At 45.9% G+C, this 22,244-nt stretch overlaps 1 long non-coding RNA gene across 1 annotated transcript in view; it reads right to left on the bottom strand.

Annotated features, from left to right (window-relative positions):
- Positions 1-785: 785 nt before the first annotated feature.
- Positions 786-22,244, bottom strand: part of LOC138566841 (uncharacterized) — a 401,273-nt gene continuing 379,814 nt past the window's right edge. The window contains exon 3 of the long non-coding RNA XR_011302038.1: positions 786-4,240. This is a non-coding gene — a long non-coding RNA (uncharacterized lncRNA). The remainder of the gene's footprint in view (positions 4,241-22,244) is intronic.

The raw sequence follows: 22,244 nt of genomic DNA, 5'->3' as shown, positions 1-22,244 counted from the left end.
TGCTTTGTCCACACCATTTCCAACTGCTCTATCAGCCCAATAGCCTGATTCAGAAGCGCCACTTGGTCATGGGCCTGTTCGCAAAAACAGTGGTCTCCATGTCGTCCAACCACAATTTTTACCGCAATCAATTGGTTGTTGAGGTCTGCTATTGATTTTTCACCAGAAGTATTAATCTCCTATTTGACTTCGGACGATAGGCTAATTAGATATTGCTTGATTGCAGGGCCATCTCTAGCATAGTCCTCAGTTCAAGGGAATGGATCTGGGCCATCACCATCTCTGATTGTTTTGGCTTCCCGTCTTGCGCTGCCAGCACAGTTTTTACATCTCCTGACTTTGATTTGGTGGTGGTTTTAGACATCATCTGGTGATGTACAGCCCAAATGATTTTGATTCTCCAGTTATATCCCACTATGGCTCTACTATGGCTACATTAGATCCCAATCACCACAGAGGTGTGCTGGCATGGCAGGTGGTGAATCAGCGGGTGTCCGCGTCAGCCCCCCTCTCGGTCTGTGTTGTTGTTGTTAAGGGGTAGGATCCATATGTTCCCCATCCACTAGCTCGGCATTGGGGTGTGTCCTGGGCTTTACTACCAGCACAGGACAATCTGAACTGTCATTCTCACAAATCTACCTCGGGGGGGTGTGGATCACTATGCCCCCCCTGCTCCTGTATCTCCGGGCCTTTTGTGCACTGTGTTACTCCTAAATTACTCCTAAGTTACTATGCTATGGACACACAAACATAAGACACAATGAAAACATATGAATCGATTTAACAATGAAAACACGTTTATTCATGCACAGCAATGCATGATGCAAACACTACTATAATGCAATTCTCGAATTTGCACCTTTATGTTCTTGGTGCAAATCTACAATGTAATGCAATAACTGTAAGCCTTACAGCTTCTAATGCAAGCCTTCTGATAGCAATTTACCATGTCTAATGCAGCCTAATGCAAGCATCAGCATTCTGCATTCCTCTCCAATCCTCACTATTCCTCTCCAATCCACACCACACCACACCACACTTCACTCTCTCTCTGTTTTAGACAATCCCTGTCTGATTTCCCCATCCTATCAAACCCAAAGCTCTGTGTGAGTTTCTGTCCTAATTCCCCATGCATGTGTCTTATTCAGATCAATACTCCCCTCTTGCCATGTCTCTCCTCTCCAGCTAACTCTGCAACCAGACAGTCAGTCAGGGCCTCTCCTCTCAGTGGTCTGGTCTTCCTGCCAACTCTCTCTGCCAGATCGATCTCATCAGCTCTGATCAGAATGCTTCCACAAGCTTCCTCTCTCAGAGAGCAGCTCCATCCAAAACTCCATCGATCTCTCAGTGTCTAAGTGTGTCATCTCCATCTACATCTCCATCTAGAACTCCATCTCCAACTACATCTCAGAGCTCAGAACTCCATCTCCAACTACATCTCTAACTAGAACTCAGAGAGCAGCATACCTCTGGTTATACTATTCAATGACATACATACATTCTATAATTACATTAAGCATTCACTTGTCTGTCTCTGTCAGCATTTCTAAATCCGAGCAGTGCCTAAAGGTCTGTGATGCACTGCGTGTTCTTGTCAATTACTGCGAGTTCTTGTCATCGTGACATTTCAGCCTATCTTGTACATGCTATCTGTGTTACGTGTTACCATACCATCATATTCCTCTATTCACTTCATGTTACCATACCATCCTACCATCATATTCCTCTATTCACTCCACTGAAATCCCTCTCTTCTGCATGTCTCTCTGTGTGAGAGGCAAAGCATTCCCTGCATGGCCCCCACTATCTCTGTCTGCGAACACCACCCAAGGCCTGATATGCCAGCCCTTCTCCACTCGGACAAGAGTCACGTCTAATCTCTGTCTGCCAACCAAACTGTTTACGCATTCCACGTTCCCCTGTAACTCAAAACAACTTTTGCAGGCCTGTCTCATTCAGGATGGCTTAAGAGCCAGCTACATGCTCTGTCTAGCGTTTACTCTTTCTCTCGCAAACCCAAGCACTATCTATATTGCAGACTCAATACATACTCATGTGTGTCTCTAAATGCATATATAATGCATAGTAACATATCTCTACATGTCTCTAGCAAGGCACTTCAAATATAACAGGCCTTATTCTATATCAAATACAAATGGCTACATAATATGTGGATAATGGATAACTAATCAGGATGCAATGATGGATAACTAAATCCCTAAATGGGTAACGAAATACTAATGATTCACTACAATGAGTAACTAGATTAGTAATGGATTTCTAATGATAACAAAGCGGGCTTCTCCATAATATCTGGTTTTACAATCTCTCCTCGTATCATTATATAATCATTACTAACAATTTGTCAAAACATGTCTCAATGTGGCATGCTAAATCAAGAAAAATTTCAAAGGGAACAAATATTCTATCCCAATAATAATGCAAAAAATAAAAATAAAATGCAAGTATTTCACTCTATCAGTGGCAAGCTAAACATTTCAAATGCATAACTGCAAGTGTTTCAGAATTCAGAATGGCATATTCAAGTTTCTAATGCAATCCTCTAATGTCAAATCATAGCAAAAAGTCAAGTCAAAAGTGTCTGCAAGCAAAATATTCAAAACGAAAACAAAACATAGAATCAATGCATGTGTACTGTGGACATCCAGATGTATTCAATTTCAGTGTGTCACGCACAAAATGACGATATCTCTTTCACAGGTGTCAAGGTGTCAAAACATTCATTTCATGTCAGTGCATAAATATCAGTGTATACATTTGCAGTGTATTGGTCATGCAGGCCAATTAAGTTACATTTCCAGTCTAATTCATTTCAGTGGTCTACTCATGGACCCCAGATTCCAGTTTCTCACTGCATGTCAGTCTGTGATCAAATCAGTTGTAGCCAATCAGTATGTGTGTCCTCACATCTGTGCAAAATTCAAAAGTCAGTACAAATCCAGTCCTAATGCAAACGTCTCAGCCAAGGAATGTCAACAAAGCGAGTGTTCACAAGTGGTTCACAAATGTGTTCAACGAGCGTGTGTGTTCAGCAAACATGTGTATGGGCATCAAAGCCTAGCCCATAGCAGAAAGTAGTTCCAGCTGCAAACGGAACTCAAGTGTGTGTCCTTCAAATGGACAATTTCCCAGTGACAGATTCCAGAGCCTCACTGTTGCAAAAGCTCTCTCCGTTGATGTCTCAACTTTCCCTATCTCCAAAGCTCTCCCTAGTCTATCCTCTTTTGCTATCATTCACGTGGCACTCATTCAGAGTGTTGCAAAACAATGCAGATGGCAACTCTCCAGTGGCAATTCCACGCAATTCAGTGGCCCTGCACATGGGCCAAACTCCAGATTAAAATTCACTCCTTTGCCATGCCATGCTGTTGCTATGCCAGTATTCATGCTGTTGCCATGCCAGTATGCCATATTATGCCGTGCTAGTCCCTGCTCTTCTCAAGAGGGACCAGCCAACGTTGGATGCAAGTGCAGATTTCAAAGCACAATGGTGTCGGATCAATTCTCTCTCTCACTCACTCACTCCCACAAGAGACAAAGAACTTCACTGCTATTCAAACGGTTAGCACCGGGAATTCAAACGCTTCCAGCAGGCGTCTTCCTGCTCAGTCCCTTTTCTCTCCTCTCTTTAGGCCCAAACTTGTATGTCAGTTTTTGATTCACAAGGCAAGGCATTCCAAATGGATTCTCTTCTCGCTGCAGATTACAAAACAGCCCACCAAACGGTTTCTCTCCTTTGCTGAACATCTTTCGCTCTCTTTCTCTCTCTTGGCACATAATGCTGCAAGGTGTTGATTTCTCTCTACAGTCAGTCTCTTCACCTCCCATGACATCAGTTGTCATGCCAGGAAATCAGACAGCAAGCAGGTCTTCTGATTACCTTCTCAGAGCACAGCCATTGGCAAAGCTACACCCTAAGGCCTCAACTTGGAGACATTCCTCAGAAGTGCTGCGGCAAAGCGTAGGTGTCAAATAGTCACATCACAAGGTGACAAAAGCCAGTCTCTTTTCAGTGCTGCTTCAAATAGCCATGATGCAAAGTCACATGGTCTCACTCATCATGGATCTCGAACCAAGGTCTGGTCAATCTTGCAGTCTGTCATGCTGCTGCCAATTCATGGTCTGGTCATTTCATGCGATGCAATCTGGTCAGTCATCAAGGCGATCTTGGTCAATCAAGGTCTCACGGTCTGCAAATCTTGGTCTGGTCAAGGTATTTCTCCAGATTTCATGCAAAGAAAACAAAAGTGCAAGTATCAGTTTAATCCGTTTTTCAGATGTATTCAAAGCCAAAAACAAAACAGCATTCCTTCATTGTGCTTCAGTGCACATAGCTAGTTCTAAACTCCCCATGTCTCTCAAAATACATCAATGCTAGTTTCTCTCAGTGTACATGTATCAGTTCCAGTGTATCAGTGTGCCAGTCATCTGTCTAAGCATGCCTGTCTCTCCATGATGCATGATGCATTAGTCCTGCCTCCATCTCTGTCCTTCTCAAAACAAAACAGGACAGCCCATTTCACATAATTCAGAAAATGCAAATTCAAAAATGTAACAACTGCATTCCTCTGTGTCTGAAAATTTCTGTGTCAACCTCATGTGTTCTAGCCACATTTTCAGGCGTTCTAGCCACAGACTCCCCTTTCAATATAATGTATTCACAATGCTGAATTACTAAATGTTGACAAAACAAATCGATTTCATTCAAACGGACACTGCTTCCCACATGTGCAGTGCAATTCAGATTCAATAAACATTGCTTCCCTTCTCTGCCTACTCCTTCTTCAAAACAACAGTCTGCTAATGCCAGGCAATGTTTCTGCATAATGTAAACAACCCTTCTCTCCGTGCAATCAGTCCGAAAACTAAAAAAATTCAAAGAATGCAATGTCTCAGAACATCCAACTTTAGCACAATTCACTCGATTCACTTTCTCCTACAATGCTATCCAAGTTTCTATGTTGATAGTCAAAACAAGAATTTCACTCCCTAACGTAGGCAAAGTACTACTGTTAGCAATTCTGCCAAAAATGCCATTACAAATGTCATTACCATTCAAATCAAAGATTTTCACCATCTCATTTCTTCTCACAATCCGTTTGCAAATGCTTCACATAACTGCCCCCACGCACATAACTGTTTCCATGCAAAGGTGTCTCCAATGATACAGTTTCACAATGCAAATCTTCATAGGCAACCCCTCTATGCATTTCTCTAGCCAATTCTCTAGGCAAACTGCACATGTCTAACAAAAATGCACTCTCCATTTCCTCTATTTCCTGCACACATCCTGCTCAATTTGTTACTCTGCTGTTGCTGCAATCTCTTCAGTTATTGCCGCACTATCAGTGGAACAAACTGCTGTCTGGGTCACACTCTCTGTTATTGTTCTGAGGTAACTCTTTCTCCCCACTAACAATATTCAAATGTTCTCCATGCACTACTTCGTGCTTCACCCCTGCCAGGTTTTCTCTAGGAACTCCGTTCCCACCCATCACTGCTGTTATCAAAGGTTTCAATGGGTAATTCAATGCTGCTGGGACATCTTCCCAGTTATCAATTACATGTCTGATACGATATATTATAGCTCGCAAGTCACTAATATATGGTGTCATTTCTGTTCCTGCTTCTTCACTCTTCACTTTCAACTCTTCAATCATTATGGTTGGTGCCGGCGAAACTTCCCAGGCATCAAGCATATGTCTAAGCCGATTTCTTATTGCTTTTAAGTCCCTAAAAAATGAGCTCATTCTGCAGTTCTACTATTTCAACCCTCAGGATTTTTTTCAACCAAACCTCACAGCTCATGTGAGTTTCAAAAAACAAGTTTCAAGACTTCTCTAAACATGCAGATACAGTCGTTGACTTGCCAAAAATATGCACAAATTCCAACCAACAGGAATCCAAAACAAAGGTCATATTTCCCCAAAAAGTGTCAGTCTCTGCGGAGTTCCAAACAAAGTACCACAAGCGTCGTGAAGAAAAAGCTGTTTCTCTAGCTTGGCCAAATGGATGTACATTCATTCCCAAAAATTGCCAGTCATGAAACACTGCTCTGGATCAATTCCAATTCAAATTCTGGATTCAAAGTCAGTCAGACAATTAGGTTCCCCCTCCTAGGGTGAATAAAATTGTGGACGAAGCATGCTCTAATTCATAACATCCCCCTTAAAGTCAAAACAAACTATCTGTTCCCACGAACGAACAGACAACACAGCTGGACCTGATGTTCAAATATCTTCGTCAGCTCATCGATAAGTGGATCCAAAAAGCCAGCTGCAAAACTCTGCATAGTAAACCCTCTGTTCCATATTATCAATCAGCATCAGTGAAGTCCCGTGTTACGGGCGCCATTTGTCATGGCTTCAGATCTAACTCCTAGGAGGGTGTGCATCACTGTGCCCCCCTGCTCTTGTATCTCAGGGCCTTTTGTGAACTGTGTTACTCCTAAGTTACCATGCTATGGACACACAAACATAAGACACAAAGAAAACACATGAATCGATTCAACAATGAAAGCACTTTTATTCATCCACAGCAATGCATGATGCAAACACTACTATAATGCAAATCTCGAATTTGCACCTTTATGCTCTTGGTGCAAATCTACAATGCAATGCAATAACTGTAAGACTTACAGGCTTCTAATGCAAGCCTTCTGATAGCAATTTATCATGTCTAATGCAGCCTAATGCAAGCGTCAGCATTCAGAATTCCTCTCCAATACTCACCATTCCTCTCCAATCCACACCACACTTCACTCTCTCTCTCTAAGAAAATCCCTGTCTGAATTACCCATCCTATCAAACCCAAAGCTCTGTGTGAGTATCTGTCCTACTTCCCCATTCACGTGTCTTATTCAAATCAATACTCCCCTCTTGCCATGTCTCTCCTCTCCAGCTAACTCTGCAACCAGCCAGTCAGTCAGGTCCTCTCCTCTTAGTGGTCTGGTCTTCCTGCCAACTCTCTCTGCCAGATCGATCTCATCAGCTCTCATCAGAATACTTCCCCAAGCTTCCTCTCTCAGAGAGCAGCTCCATCCAAAACTCCATCGATCTCTCAGTGTCTAAGTGTGTCATCTCCATCTACATCTCCATCTAGAACTCCATCTCCAACTACATCTCAGAGCTCAGAACTCCATCTCCAACTACATCTCTAACTAGAACTCAGAGAGCAGCATACCTCTGGTTATACTATTCAATGACGTACATACATGCTATAATTACATTAAGCATTCACTCATCTGTCTGTCAGCATTTCTAAATCAGAGCAGTGCCTAATAGTCTGTAATGCACTGCGTGTTCTTGTAAATTACTGCATGTTCCTGTCATCATGACATTTCAGCCTATCTTGTACATGCGATCTGTGGTACGTGTTACCATACCATCCTACCATCATATTCCTCCATTCACTCCACAGAAATCCCTCTCTTCTGCATGTCTCTCGGTGTGAGAGGCAACGCACTCCCTGCATGGCCCCCACTATCTCTGTCTGCGAACACCACCCAGGGCCTGATAAGCCACCCCTTCTCCACTCGGACAAGAGTCACGTCTAATCTCTTTCTGCCAACCAAACTGTTTACGCATTCCACGTTCCCCTGTAACTCAAAACAACTTTCGCAGGCCGCAGCGCTTCTCTTTTGTCTCATTCAGGATGGCTTAGGAGCCAGCTACATGCTCTGTCTAGCGTTTACTCTTTCTCTCGCAAACCCAAGCACTATCTATAATGCAGACTCAATGCATACTCATGCATGTCTCTAAATGCTTACATAATACATAGCAACATATCTCTACATGTCTCTACATATCTCTAGCAAGGCACTTCAAATAGAACAGGCCTCATTCTATAGCAAATACAAATGGCTACATAATATGTGGATAATGGATAATTAATCAGGATACAATGATGGATAACTTAATCCCTAAATGGGTAACGAAATATTCATGATTCACTACAATGAGTTACTAAATTAGTAATGGATTTCTAATGATAACAAACCAGGCTTCTCCATAATATCTGGTTTTACAGAACCATGTGGTCAGCACCTTGCTTTGGTCTCACCTGTGTCGCAGGGAGGAAGCTGTGTTTCTTCTTGCATATTATTGCTCCGACCTGCTCAGTGCAGTTCTCCATGCAATTCTGTGCTCGGAGGCCCGTTGGGGCTGTGACACCAGCCCCAAGGTGTCCACAGACATGCCTACTCCTGTATGCATCTGAGAGCGATCCACTCTGGGGGAAAGAGGTGCGAGTCAGTTTGCCACTGTACGCACTTCTGATTTTGCCGAGAGGCCGCTCCTGATCATAGCAGGGACAAAGAAAGAGCTGGCTGCACTCCACAACCTATTCACGCACTCCTATGCATAGCTCTCAACTCACATGCTTTTGGCGGGTGTCACCCGCCTTGCAAATAGCTGACTCACCAGCCAAGCCTCCTGCACGCCCATTTATTTCAATGGGCTCTCACCCGCCAAAAACAAAATCTGCTGTTTTCACCCGGCTTTGCAACAGAAATGGTTGAGAGCTATGCCTACGCTCTCTGCTGTGCTGAGATAAGATCGGCAATGGCTTCCACTTCCCACCAGAGGTCCTCAGCAGGGATCGATGACTCTGGTCCGGTGCGTGGAAGGGCTCTACTTGTCACTCGCTCCGGCTCATAGGAGCGCCCTGGTCCCCCCCCCACTGTTTCTCCAGGACTCGAGCTGCCGGCACCATCTTGGAGCTTGTGGCCGAGGGTCCACATGGTCACCGCCTCGACCCGGTGAAAACACAGCGATTCAGGGTTGCTGCGTCATCCCACAGGCACTGGCATGCACAACAGGTAATCCACAATTATGGGGTTCAGAAAAAGTATATTTTTAATGGGCTCAAGGGGGTCTCAGGGATTGCCCCTCAGAGCCTATGAAAGGTACGACTGCATGCTCCATAGCTTGGCCACACCCCCCTCCCTTGCTGCCATCGTTTACAATCCTCCAGAAGGGGAGAGAAACCCTCTGTGGGACTGTTAATATTTTTTAAACAACCTTCCTTGATCCTTTATAAAAGATTACTACGTACATTGACACTGGGGAAGCCTGTCAAAAAAATACCTCTAGCTCCATTGGCCCATGCTGCGGGCGGGCATTATCTTGCCCACTGAAATGACTCAATAAATATTAGAAGTACTTATTAATACATATTTTACGTTTTGGCTATTAGGATACTCTTAAGCAACTCCTATAAGCCAAAACTATTGCACTCGCCTACAGCTATGAGGGAGAGGTTACACCAAGGGGGACACATAGTTTGTGGGTGTGCTTTAGTTATTTACCCACCCAGTGACTGCTATGGCAATGCTAATCCAAACGACCTTTCTCACCCACTAATTGCTCCTCCTAGCTCAAAACGCATCCTTCTGGGATCTCTTTGATCTTGCTAGGTCAAGCAGTAATTTGCATCTGTAAAGGCGCTACTGGTGTGATAAAAATGTCATAACCAAGTACACCTTCAGCGTCTTAATTTATATATGGTCCTTGCACGGAAGTCCGGCTAAAAACAAGTATCGACGAAGCCGCAGTTTTGACTCGTGTATAGGGATTAGATAGGCATTTGCCAGGCACTGTTCTGCTATCATAGGCTAAGGCACTGGTATTCAAACCTTTTCATACCAACCCCCCATCATCCCCCGTTGAGTAAAGATATTGTTTCTGGTCCCCCCACCTAGAGGTTGGTCCCCCCTAAGGGACCCAATGGATGTCCAGGGGGGCCTATGGTCTATAAAATATAAGCAGATTATCTACTGCTTATATTTTCTATTAAAATCAGTCACCTTAATCCTTTTTTAATATTAAAAACAGTCATCCTTATCCTTTTTTAAAGAGTCTATTCTATTCTCTCGCCACCTGCGGACAGTTTGAAGACCACTGGGCTAAAGCAATCTCAACATTTCTTCTGGCTGTTGCCGTCTTATTATTATGGCAGTGCCTGGAAAATGTCAGTCTAGTGCCTGCACAAAAGCCCAAACCAATCCCATGCCTGCCTGCACATACGCCCAAACTGTTGGATTTGCTTATTTTACTTGGCACATATTAGCAGGTCTAAAATTGCCCGGATCCTCCTGAAGGGGAAATAAGCCTCCCTAGAGCTGGCAGATTGTATGACAGGACAGGAGGCAAGCATTATGCTTTACCTTTCTTTATTAGTGCCCATTCAGCATTTCAACATTAACTTTAAAATGTGTTTTTTTTTTAAATCACCAAAAAGGGAAAAAACACACTTTAAAGTCCAAACTCCAGTCTCTTGTTATCACACTACAAGTCCCATGAGCCTCCTTCCTCCTGGTAGTCCTGAGGCCACACCAATCCACCTATCCGGTGGCTGCTCCCAGTATAACCTCCCCAAAGTCCAGGTCCTTTCCTCTTTCTTTTTGCTGCCTACTTCAGATAGGTGCTTTTGTTTCTCTGGCGTTAACATTACTGAATATAAACACAATGTACAGGACGTTAATACTAACAGCTCATTGTCAGCGCAGCATGTATTCATGATATTATTATGTATATTATTATTATTATTATTGACTTGCCCACCGTCGGCGGACGTGGGACTGTCACAAAAAATATAATTAATTGGTTAAACAAGCTCGTTGAGCTTCGTGGTACACGATTACATTGTTGTATGTGCCCGCGGCTGGAGCCGCAGTCACACATGCAAACCTACCGCATTCATCCAGCGAGTTCTGAGGAGTGGAGGCGGGGCCGGAGCCGGGAGCGAACGCGCTTCTGTCAGGCAGCCGGCCCCGCTCCACATAGCGAAGCGCGTATGACAGATTCGCATTAGGACCCGGGGGAGCGGTTAGCTGCAGAGCTTTCCCAGCGTTGGATGGGGAAGCGCCTGCGTGGGTCCGTCCACGCATTCAGTAATTAAGAAGAAGAAGAAGCGTGCCCCAACCCGAGAAGATGGAGTAATGAGGCTCAAGCCTCGGTATCCAAAAAATCACCGCTGATGGATAAAAATCTATCAGCAAGAAGAAGAACAAGCGCCCTAATCCCTACGGCTGCATTCGCGCTCGGCGACGCGAGAAAGCACACGCAGCAAGAGCAGTTTAAGTGGATTTTGGTCATAAAGAAAAAGTTTTAAATGCAGAAAACGGTGGAGAACACAGCACACCTTCCTTAATTGACTAGTGTTCTCAGAAGGCCTGCAGCCTATACAAACGCTGCTGACATAAGGAAGTTGGCCTTGCCAACCATAGGAAATTATAGCTCACTATGAGGAGGACCGCTCCACTACACCTGAATATAGTGAGGAGGAATGGGGAGAGATGCCCTCACAGCAGGCGACAGCTGTCTTTTAGTTTCAAAAAGGTGTTGGGAGACTTGCTATCTCAGGCCGTCTCACATGGGATTCAGCCGCTAGCTCAAAGATTAGACATGCTGGAGGCATGGATGACAGACAGGGAGTAGAGGTCCTCCAGGAAAAGACGGGACCTGAGCCTGGGAGAAGGTGCATCAGCTGGACACCCCATAGGTGGGGTTGATCAGGGGTGTAAGGCTTAGAAGAGAAAGAACTCTTTGACCCCCCGAGCAAGGGAAGAAGGGTAGATCCAGACCCTGAAGGAACTGAAGACCCTGTCACAAGACTTAAAAAGGCCTTCCTGGCAAAGTCTGCAGAACGCCAGAATAGACCCCCTGTCCCAGGGGTGGCCAATTCAGGGGACTTAGATGAGTGCTATTCACCCGATGATGAAGGGAAAGAGGAGGAAGACACCCCAGAGTTGGCCCATTAGAGGCATTGAATCCCGAAGAGGAGGAAGACACAAATTATATGTTCGACCCCGAGGCCATCAGGCACCCGAAATCCTCGGAATGGGTACCCTCTCCCAGAGTGGTGCTTTATATGGCCCAGCACATAAGGAAGCCCCTAGACAAAGAGGTTCGATTCCGCATGAGGGCAGAGTACCCTAGGCCGGAGCTACCAGGCAAGCTAGTGGAGACTCCGGACCTTGACCCTAAAATGGTCACCTTCATGACAAAATCCTCTAGAGATATAAGAAAAGGGGTGGACAGGGCATGGAGAGGATGCCAAGACAAAGTCCTGGATCTAGCTGGGCCGCTGGCGAAGATTATGAACTTAGCCGAAAAGGCGAAAGACACGGGGACCCCCATAGACGCCCAAGCGTTAGCCAACTGGGCGCAGCGGGCAGTGTGCCCCTAGCCCCTAGAAGCCCCTAGACAAAGAGGTTCGATTCCGCATGAGGGCAGAGTACCCTAGGCCGGAGCTACCAGGCAAGCTAGTGGAGACTCCGGACCTTGACCCTAAAATGGTCACCTTCATGACAAAATCCTCTAGAGATATAAGAAAAGGGGTGGACAGGGCATGGAGAGGATGCCAAGACAAAGTCCTGGATCTAGCCGGGCCGCTGGCGAAGATTATGAACTTAGCCGAAAAGGCGAAAGACACGGGGACCCCCATAGACACCCAAGCGTTAGCCAACTGGGCGCAGTGGGCAGTGTGCTTGTTGGGGAACGCCAACTGCGCCCTCTCGTCTGAGAGGAGAAGAGGAGTGCTCCTAAAGATAGACAACAAACTTAGTGATCTCTCATTTTATGAAGAGGGAGAAGGGGCCAAGGGGCTGCTGTTTGCCGAGGCGTTTGCCAAAGGAATGGCCCAGTTCGTGGGAACCTACTCCGCTCTAGAAAAGGCACAAAGCTTGTTCAGAAAAATCTTGCCCGGATGAGTTTTTGCCGGGACTGGACGCCAGCGGGGTCGGTTGTCAGGTCACTTCAGCTATCACCACAGACCCCAGGGTCATGGAGCCCAGTATTGGGAAGGGAGGCAGCAAGGCTCCTTCTTTCCGACTAGGACAAGGTTCCCGAGAGGACCCAGGAATAGGGGATCATACCGGCAACCAAGCGCCTCCGTTGGAGAGTACGGCCAGCATGTGAGTAGGGGGAGAACTCTCAATTTCCTGAGTGTGCATGGCGAGCATTATCCTGCGATGCATGGGTGCTACAGGCAGTAGCGGGCTTGCGCATAGATTTCCAGGGCGATCCCATACAAATCCAGGAACCTCAGGCGATCCATATGCCCCCTCAGGAAGCAGCATTACTACAAAGTGAATTATTACAGCTAGTACAGAAGAATGCAATAGAACGCAATACGCAAGTAGAGCCAGGGTTCGTCAGCAACATGTTTCTCGTACACAGGGGAGAGAAGGTCAGACCGGTCATCAATCTGAAAAGTCTAAACTGGTGGTTACCCTACAACCATTTCAAGATGGAATGGATTCACCTTCTCAGGGACCTTCTGCGTTGAGGGGATTGGCTAGCACGCCTAGATCTCAAGGATGCATATCTGATGATTCTGATAGCGACAGCACATCGCAGATTTCTGTGTTTCCGGTGGGGCAGAGAAATTTGGCGCTTCACATGCCTGCCATTCACGCCATGAGCGTTTACCAGGCTAATGAGACCAGTGGCCGTGGGCATAAGAGAAAGGGGCATACGTATTATAATATACTTAGACAATATTCTACTGCTAGGTACGGACAAACCCTCACTCGTCAGCGACGTACATTGGGTATTCAATCTTCTATCATCCATAGGATTCCTCGTGAACCTAGACAAGACACAGATCCTACCAGTCCGGAGGGTCGAGTTTCTGGGGTTTACGATAGACAACGTAAAGGCGACGCTAGAACCTCCGAGTCACAAAGTAAGAGCGATCAAGAAAGAGCTAAGAGCAGTGCTAGCAAAGAAGATTATTACGCTTCGGAATCTAGCCAGGATAGTTTGACTGCTTGCAGCCTCCATCCAGGCGATCTTTCCGGGCCCGCTTTGCTACAGAGCGCTTCAACTGCTCAAGATCAAGCACCTACAAGAAGGATTAGGTACCACCAGTCAGTATCCCTAGACAGCGAAGCAACGTCAGAACTGCAATGGTGGTTGCAGAATATGGAGGTCTGGAATGGTCGGGCTATTTTTGTCGATGCGCCAGAGTTAATTACAGAATCCGACACGAGCAGAGCAGGCTGGGGGGCCAGATGTGGGCAAGCAGAGACAGGAGTACAATGGTCCGAAGACGAGTTGCGGTTACACATAAATTGTCTGGGACTGCTGGCAGGCTCGTTCGCGGTGCAGACATTCACCAAGGACAAAGTCAAGTGTTGCGAGTTGCTGAAGATGGACAACATCCTGGCAGTTCACTACATAAATAAGCTTGGAGGAACCAGATCGAAGATGCTAGCAGAACTAGCAAAGGATTTCTGGCACTATTGCCTCCAACATTCTATGTAGCAGCGGAGTATCTTCCAGGATCGCAGAAAAGCGTATCGGACTGGAACCTGCGGTATCTGCTAGACTCCAGAGATTGGAGACTGCTACCACAAGTGTTTCACAGAATTCAGGAAATATGGGGGCCCCTGGACACAGATCTGTTTGCATCCAGACTGAACGCGCAGAAGCCCAGATATTTCTGCTGGAGAATGGACCTGGGTGCTGCGGGTACAGACGCATTCCTCCAGACATGGGCGAGGGCAGTGCAGTATGCATTTCCCCCGTTGATCATGATCACAAGAGTTCTTGTGAAAGTTTGCAGAGAAGAAGCAGAGTTAGTACTGATCGTCCCATTCTGAAAGTCCCCGTCTTGGTTTACAGTAGCGATGGAACTTTCTTTGGATTTCCTGAGGATAGTCCCTCATCACCCAGACCTACTCCTCAACCCGGCCGGCCAGCGTCACCCGCTGATAGAGACGGGCTCCCTGCACTTGACTGCAGGTTTCAGGAAGAGATGGGATTCGCCAAGCATTTCGCAGCTCGCTGCGGATTGTATCAGAGACACCTGGGCGCCTTCCACCATCAGGAGCTATAGTTCGCCATGGGACAATTGGTCCCGGTGGTGCACGAGTCAGGCTTTGGATCCCGTTTCAGCACCTGTATTGCACATTCTCAATTTCTTTGCAGTCAGGTTCCAAGAGGATTGCGCACACAGAACGCTTGGCGTGTATAGATCTGCACTGTCAGTGGGACACAACAAAGTAGAGGGCAACCCGGTAGGGGAACATCCAATGGTCGTTCGGCTACTGAAAGGAGTTAAATTAAAAAGGCCACCGGAGCCCAAGTATTCAGTCTTATGGGACATATGAGACGTGTTGCACCTATTTCTGGGATTGCCAGAGAATAGTAGCCTCTCCCGTTCACAACTCTCAGGGAAGCTAGCGATGCTGCTATGCTTGACAGCGTGCCGGAGAGTCTCGGACATAAAAGCCCTAGAGATAGACCGGAAAATATTTTATCCAGAGGGAGTAGCGTTTGACATAATGAAGAGATACCCCTACTTTACTGACAATAAGAAACTGTGTGTAGCGCAATGCATCAAGGATTACGAAGCAGCAACAGCGCATCTTAGGCCGCAGGGCGTAACCCAGCGACAGCAACAATAGCGAGATGGGTGAGAGAAGTAATGCAGTGGGCTGAGATAGACCTGGCAATATTTGGCACACATTCTGTCAGAGGTGTGATGACTTCTAGAGCATTCTCTGCAGGGGTATCCTTGCAAGATATTATGAGATCAGTCGACTGGTCTTCAAAATCTACGTTCAAAATGATTTATTTTAAACCTGTGTCAGAAATGACTAATAGGGTGGTAGCAAGCTTTGAACAAGCATAATGCTCGCCTCCTGTCCTGTCATAGAATGAAGATTGCCCATGCTTACTGCACAGGCCAGTCTTGATTCTATTAAGAACACGGAGGCGAGCATTATATCCCACCTGAATAAATGCGGTAGTATTGTTGTTTCGTCATATATGCCTGCTGTACTGTATGTGACATATTGTATTGCTCTCCCCTGAAAAGTGCACGTGACTACCATAAATCACCAATGCAATTATAGAGCAAATACTTCAACCCATAAACAGACAGACACAATAACTCACAGCCACGCACTCTTTAGAAGATAATCAGCTCTTTACGGCTATTTATTCAAAGATTACAAGTACATAGAAATAACTCATAAAACTAACATGGACATAGATCACAGAAGAAGTAAAGAAGTCAAAAGAAATACATCACTGTGAGCGTAATTCTTGTCCTCATCTCATCCAGAAGCGGCTGGAAGACTCCGGGGGGCAGCCAGGAAGAGAGTGCTACAGCTCACAGGAAGGCCAGACGGAGCGTCCTTCTCTGGCTGAAGTCTCACCTGAGTCCTCTGGGTTTCCGCATATATAGGAACTCCACAAAAGGGGAGTTCATTCTCGAACCTTCTGGAATTGCACCTGCGCAGTTGAGGAACAGCCGTCGGTTGCCAGCTGGGTCAATCGAGAGCTACCCCCAAGGAACACAGGGCCTCCCTGCTCTAAAAACATGCTCCACGGAGAACAGTAGCAAGTCATAACAACATGAGCTTTTCCCAGCAGAAATGGCCTTGACTGCATACCAATTTTGAAAAAGCATGTTTGTCTCAGCACTGTGAATCTAACACTTCAGCAAAATGTGTGCAGCCTTTCACTGCGGAGTGAAGTAAATATCCAACATGGCTCTGAGCGCTCCCAGAATGCATTGCGCCCCCGCGCCATTTTGAACCAAGCATTAATTAAGCAGCACAATTCCACCCTTTGGATATTTATCTTCCGTAACCAGGTGGCACTGGAACTGGCCTCTGAAACCTACGAAATGTTAAAGCTAAATTGGGAATACATTGAAGGCAACAACAACAAGCAATTATAATAGACAGAATAATAAAAAATGCAAGCAAAAATATAACGTAGTGCACCCCCAATATCAGGTATCCATGAAAATAACCAATCCCACCAGTTCTTATTACGATCTTGAGACACTTGAGAAATGAGATCCCTCAAACCTCAAATATGACTTTCAATGGATCGTGAGTGGTCACTCAAATTGAAGCAACAGATACCTTCAAAGGCATTACACCCTAAATTATGTTTCAGCAATAAGTAATCAACAGCAGCTCTGTTCTGCAAAGTAGCTTTTCTAATAACTTGACTATCAAGGAGTAATTCTTTTAAAGCTTGCGAAGTATGATTAAGACTTTTAACTACTCAACACGCTAATTTCATCAAAGATTTGTAATCTCCAGCAGCTAAGCCCCAAACACCTACTAATGAAAGGGTTAATGCTAAAACCTCAGCTTCTGATAGCAAATGTACATGTGAATCACAGTCAGGAGATAGTCCCATAGATTCAAAGGTTGACCTTTTACCTCGAGTTATCGCTGAGTGTAAAGGAAACATCATTAGTCCTAATCGAGTCTGGAATATAAGTATATGTAATGTTACCACATGAAAAGAGCCATCCTGTTGGAAGTTTCACATGATTCAAATGACTAGCAGTTATAACTGTATGATTGCAAGACATAGTGTTATTTACACTGGTGCATTTGCGTGACATTCGTGAACACAGCCTCCTCTCGAATGTAGTATGATTGTATTGATCGGTCAACTCTATTTGTCTGCATTTACCAATTTCTTGTGCTTTGCACGTAATAATATAACACACATCACCTTGGGTTACGTTGTACATGATCACATGTGTCAAATTTCTCCACTTCTTGTCGGTTTCTTGGCAGAACCGGCAGTACTCGTAGACTGAAAAAGATTGTCTAATGTCTGAGTCTTGAACTAAAGAATCATTATGTGTGACGCCGAAAATATGCTTTAAAACCGAACAGGCGTCGGCACCGCTACTAAACATGTAGTCAATAAAGCTTCAGCATTGGGCACATCAGATGAACAAAAATGTGATATATTCAGTACTTGCTGTGCCAAATAGATCCACATATTTTCTTCTTGAGTAATCATAGGAAGTGTTTCCTCTGTCCTACAAAGGGCTCCTGCACGACTGGCATTAAGGTTGTTTCCACTTGCTTCTGATGTGATTGTCGCAATTCACGGATCCATGTCTTCGGTCTGGCGGGCTTGTCGGCACTGGCATAGGGTTGCTTGGGGACAACATTATTCATCACTATCAGTATCCCCTTGATCACTGGCACAGATGTGACATTTTTTGCCGGTGACAGAAGACCTCTTAACCCATCCAAATGGAGTCCATTTAGTGCCACAGTCACACCAACCAGACCCAGGATCTACAAAGCAAACCCAGAAAAGAGATATCAGTGTTGTACATCACTCTCTTAGGTAACATGTGTCTGCGGGTGCATATTGCCATTGTTACGCTCACCTGAGTCCCACGGGGGCGTCGATCTGGACTGGCCCGCTGTTGCTTCCACCAGAGTCACACGTAGAGCCGAGATGACAGACTGGACAGACCCACTTAGCTTCGTTTGTTGGACTTGTACGAATATCTTTCTGCAATGGAGAAAGTGAATTAACCTCCCGTAATCTGAGCGTTAAACCGCCTTCCCACTCCCCTTGTCTGCCCACAGAACACTCCTGAAGTTCCCTCTTAATCTCACCTGAAGATTTGGAAAGATGAGCTCTCCATCCTGCGTCGAGCGCAGGGGCGCGTAGACGACCAGTTACTTCACTGGCGTGGAGGAATTGGTGAGTTCCAGTATTGACTCTAAGTCCAATTGTTCGTAAGAGTTCAAAAGTCTGATCTTCACTCTACCAGATTCCTTGTAGGTTGTGGATTTAAACCACCAGAAGAGTTCCAAGTGGCAATTGGTAAAATCCTGGTAAGTCTATTGTGGTTCTCCCCTTTGGGGCCGGGGAACAGCGATGATGCAGAATTAACTGCGCCGACCCGAAATGAGGTGAGTACCCCCCTGTGGTAAATCAGGTAAGTCTTTGGGGTTAGGTTGTATTGTCCTTGTTTTTTCCCCTTAGGGGCCGGGGTGCGGCGGTGATGCGGAATTGACTGCGCCGACCCGAGATGAGGCGGTACCCCCCTGTGGTAATCAGGTAAGTCTTTGGGGGTGATTTGTATTGTCCTTGTTTTCCCCTTAGGGGCCGGGGTGCGGCAGTGATGCAGAATTGACTACGCCGACCCGAGATGAGGTGAGTACCCCCTATGGTAAATCAGGTAAGTCTTTGGGGGTGGTTTGTATTGCCCTTGCTCACCTATCTGTTCTTGTCTCCCCCAGGTGTTGAAGAATGGCCTGGAGATGTTGGATTCGCGATGGAGTAAAGGAATGCAGCCCCGGTTGGTGAGTTCAGCGCGGCGCTGCGAGGTGCGTGGCAATGCACCTGAGAAGGCTTCTTTCTTCCAGATCGACGATATGCTGGATCAAGGATTCAGGTAAGGGTTTTGTTCTGACCTCTTCTCCTTTTCTTGTTCCAGGTGTTCCAGGGCTGAAGCGGGCCTGGCTGAAGACTGGAGCTGCTGAAGACACGGTGAGCGTTACGCTGCAGCAAGCAGAATAACGCAAAGCACGTGTGGCTGTCCGGGTGTGGCTTAAATAGCCTTGGAAGAAGTCCCAGCTAAGTATTCTTCCATAGCCCCACCCGAGAGGAAAGGAGACCCTGAGGTAAAGTAGTCCCTTTAAGCCTCATTTGGCTTGTGGCTTCGTGCAGCATGGTCTGCATCAGGTAGGTATGCAGCATGGTCTGCAACAGGTAAGATTTCTGTAATGAGCCTGGCGCCCATGGCGCCAGGACTGAATTTATTCTTATGAGCCTGGCGCCATAGGCGCCAGGACTGTAGCCAAAGAGCCCCTAACTGGGGTTTTTGGGCATGCTTCAAGTGGCATGATGCCTGCTTCCGGGGTTGCTGGGCCTGGTCTGGCTTTCCGGGGGCAGGCATCGTGACAGCACTCCCCCTCAAGGCACCTCCTAAAGCTGTTCTCCGTCTCGGCCTTGGTTTGTCTGGAAATTCTTGGTAGAACCTTTTCACTAATTGAGGTGCATGCACATGGTCACTAGGCTCCCAAGATCTTTCTTGTGGGCCATAACCTTTCCAATCAATGAGATAGAAGAGTTTTGATCTCACCCTTTTAGAGTCCAAAATATTCTTGACTTCGAATTCGGGTTCCCCGTCTATGAGGATTGGTTCAGGTGAGGTGGTTAGTCTAGTTCCTGGTTGCACAGGCTTCAAAAGAGACACGTGAAAAACAGGATGAACACGCATATGACCAGGCAGGTCCAACTTGACGGCCACTGGGTTAATTATAGCCTTAATAGAATAAGGTCCCAAGTACCTGGGGTTAAAAGTCCGTGTTCCCTTGAGTGGTAAGTACTTGGTGGCTAACCATACTTGGTCCCCTACTTGGTATTGCGGTGCTTCACTCTTGTGTTGATCAGCATCCTTCTTGTATTTATCCTTATCCTTTTGTAAATGTGCAGTTGCCTCTTTAAAGGCTTGTGTGATAACAGCGTGGAGATGGTCCACCGCAGGCATCTCTAAATGCTGGGGAGAATCTAAGTCTGAGGTTCGAGGATGGTGACCATATATGGTAAAAAAAGGGCTTTGTTTAGTTCCTGAGTGTACAGAATTATTGTATACATACTCGGCGATCCAAAGAATGTCTTTCCAATCCTCCTCAGATTGATGTAGCATACAACGTAGGTATTGCTCAAGAGTCTGGTTGGTTCTCTCTGTTTGACCGTCGGTCTGGGGATGGTGGCTGGTTGAAAGCCTAACATCAATTTGTGCCAGCTGGCAGCACTTCCTCCAAAAATCAGGATTGAAGCTGAAGGTATTTCTTTTAAAGGAATGAAATGGGCCATTTTAGAAAAAAGATCTACAATAACTAGAATGGTGTTATAACCTTTGCACGGGGGTAAATCCATGATAAAGTCTAATGACAAGGTATGCCAAGGAGTAGGTGGTATGTCTAACGGTTGTAATAATCCAGCGGGTTTTTTCTTTTCCCCTTTATTTTGAGCGCAAATGCCACAAGACATGACAAACAACTTGACATCTTTTCGCCAGGTGGGCCACCAAAACTGTTTCTTGATTTTGGCTTCAGTTTTAGCAATGCCAGGATGTCCTTCCATCAAGGTGTCGTGGTAATGAGAAATGACAAGTTTCTGTAGTTCCTCTAGTGGCAAAAATAGCCGGCCTTGGTAATAAGGTAGATTGTTGGTGACAGAATACTCTGGGCTTTCCTTGCCCAGCCCTGTAAGGCATCGGAATCAAAGAGTTGATGGACCTTTTCTTGAATGTCCTCCAGAGAGTATATGGATGTCAGACCAAGGATCCTCTGTTCAGGAATTATGGGTACAGGTTCTAGAGCTCTTTCTGTTTCTCCCATTCCTATTCGGGACAGGGCATCAGCTTTTCCATTTTTACAACCTGGTCGAAAGGTTATTACAAAATCAAACTCGGCGAAGAACAATGCCCAACGGAGTTGGCGTGAAGATTGGGCCTTGACTACCTTTAGATATTGTAAGCTGCGGTGATCAGTGATGACCGTAATGGTATGCCTGGCGCCCAGCAGATAGTGCCGCCAAGCCTTGAAGGCAGACTTGATGGCCAACAGTTCCTTGTCGGTTATAGCATAATTTAATTCGGGAGCCAAAAACTTTCTTGACCAAAACGCCACTGTGTGCAGCTGGTTAGTTTCGGGATCCTTTTGGGAGAGCACTGCTCCCATAGCTGAACTGGATGCATCTGTTTCCACTATGTAGGGAAGCTCTGGACGTTGGTGTCGTAATACAGGAGCGGACGTGAATTTCTTTTTTAACTCTTGGAAGGCGTTCTCGGCTTCTTCTGTCCATGTAAAGCGTTTATTATTTCGCAATAGTGTTGTAATGGGATGTACAATGTGTGAGAAGTCCGGGATAAACCTGCGGTAGAAATTGGCAAAGCCGAGCATGCTTTGAACTCCTTTGACTGAGCTTGGCGAAGGCCAATTAAGAATTGCGTCCACCTTCCGTGTATCCATCCGGATTCCTTTCGGGGTCAGAATAAATCCAAGAAACTCTACTTCCGTAGTGTGAAAGATGCACTTTTCCAGTTTAGCGTATAACTTTTCTAGGACTCCTCGGACGTGCTTTACATGATCGGATTCCGATAGGGAGTATACTAAGATATCGTCGATGTAAACGACTACACAAACATCGATGAGCTCTTGGAAGACATTGTTCATGAAGAACTGGAAGGCTGCTGGTGCGTTACACAGACCGAAAGGCATCACCTGGTACTCAAATAATCCGTACTTGGTGCAAAAAGCAGTCTTCCATTCGTCACCCTCTTTGACGCGTACCAGATGATATGCCCCCCGAAGGTCTAGTTTTGTGTATATACAAGCGTTCTTTACCTGGTCTAGTAGTTCAGGGATCAAAGGCAATGGGTACCGATTCTTGATAGTTATCTGATTCAGCGCGCGG

This window comes from Ambystoma mexicanum, chromosome 2p, assembly GCF_040938575.1.
Source record: "Ambystoma mexicanum isolate Mex_15411 chromosome 2p, UKY_AmexF1_1, whole genome shotgun sequence".
Classification (NCBI taxonomy): Eukaryota; Metazoa; Chordata; class Amphibia; order Caudata; family Ambystomatidae; genus Ambystoma; species Ambystoma mexicanum.
Note: the sequence above shows the minus strand (reverse complement) of the source record. Positions and strands in the feature narration are given on the sequence as shown.